The sequence below is a fragment of the Sinocyclocheilus anshuiensis genome, unplaced genomic scaffold (genome assembly GCF_001515605.1).
Source record: "Sinocyclocheilus anshuiensis isolate Anshui unplaced genomic scaffold, SAMN03320099.WGS_v1.1 scaffold121, whole genome shotgun sequence".
NCBI classification, from domain to species: Eukaryota; Metazoa; Chordata; class Actinopteri; order Cypriniformes; family Cyprinidae; genus Sinocyclocheilus; species Sinocyclocheilus anshuiensis.
This window is the reverse complement of record NW_015539856.1, coordinates 640209-641991: the sequence shown is the minus strand read 5'-3', so window position 1 is coordinate 641991 and position 1783 is coordinate 640209.

Here is a 1783-nt window from a genome sequence, read left to right as displayed (position 1 = left end):
AAATAAACCATTCACATCTATGTCGAATTGAAACTCTGCTATCAAAACCTAACAATCCTTTGTCAAAATGTCACTCTGATGACAAAATGATACACACTTGCATCATATGAATACACTTTCAGATTAGCAGCAACACACTAGTGTACTTTATATAAAACACTGCAGTCTTTAATTTTCACTGTTTTTATTCAGTTCATCAGTTAGCATTCTGTGAAGCTCAATGCAACACTTACAGTTTTTGTTCTGTTTTTTTCCAACAAAGGTTTTCACAACAACCAAAAATGAAAGTACTGAAAGGTTACAAATGACATCAACTCAATACTGCACTATACTTTACAGTACAGTACACTAAATGCAATAATGCAAAAATAAAATACACTACTGTAAATACAGAAAAAAAAAAACAGGCCAATTGTGCGTGGGTGGGATTACAGATCCTGCTGTCTGTTTGGGTCTGGCCACAGGATCTCTTCAACGTGACAAGCGATATTTTCTCCTGCTAAGCAACGGGGAAAATAATGCCTTGTGTGCCAAATCCATCCATGGATTGACGTTACCTCAGTGTCTCCGTATGCCTCTTCCATTGCCTGTAGAAGAGGCATGCGGGCATGTGGTTGGCGGTCATATACGCGCCATCTCCAAGCGGAAAAAAATTATTCGATAGGGTTTAGAAATGGCGAGTAAGGGGGCAAGTATACAACTTCAAATTGATCATGGTTGGTGAACCAGTCCCGGACCAGAGCAGCCCAGTGGAAACTAACATTATCCCAGACAACAACAAACCTGGGCTGCTCTGATCTCTCCTGTACAACTGCATCATGAAGTGCATCGAGAAATGTGAGTATATGTTGCGTATTGTAGGGACCTAGTTTGGCATGATGGTGTAGTAGCCCTCGAAGGCTTATGGTGGCACACATTGTGATGTTTCCCCCACGCTGCCCCGGGACGTGCACAATTGCCCTTTGGCCAATTAGATTACAACCCCGTTGTCTAGTTTTGCTGAGGTTGAAACCAGCCTCATCAGTAAGGTATGGTTACACTGCGTTTAAGGTACAGTAACAAAAGCTTCAAGTTTTGTTACTTTGGTCTAAGCATGTGTCTATAGTGTTCAAGCAATAGGCAAAAACTGTATTTTGATGAATTTACATTGTGTTGTGCAGATCCTTGAAATACTTTTAAAGTTTTTTTTTGTTTTGTAATTTGTTATGAGCTTTTAGTTTTTTTTTTATTAATTCAGTATAAAGTATTTATTAATATATTGGACAATATCTTTTATTAATACATTTTCAGTTTTCATTATAATTTTCAAGTATTTGTTTATATACTTTCTTTCTTATGAATTTGCATTGTGTTCCTGAGGGGTTTATTTTGTGATAATGAACAGCTGCTTTTTACATAAATAAATATGTAAAAATATTGATTTGAGTTTAAACTATTATGTGAAAAGAAATAGCAGTGTGATACAAGAGACAATGAGGACAGTGTACACAGTGTTTATCAGTATATAAAAAAATAAAAAAAAATGTTGTGATTGACCAAACACAGTCAAGTATTATGAACATCTATGTTCAATTTTAAATGTTAAATTATTCTGGCAATGTACACAGACTGAGTGTGAGTGTGTGTGTGTGTGTGTGTGTGTGTGTGTGTGTGTGTGTGAGAGAGAGAAAGTGTGTGTGTGAGAGAGAGAAAGTGTGAGTGAGAGAGAGAAAGTGTGTGAGAGTGTGAGTGAGTGAGTGTGTGTGTGTGTGTGAGAGAGAGAAAGTGTGAGTGTGAGTGTGTG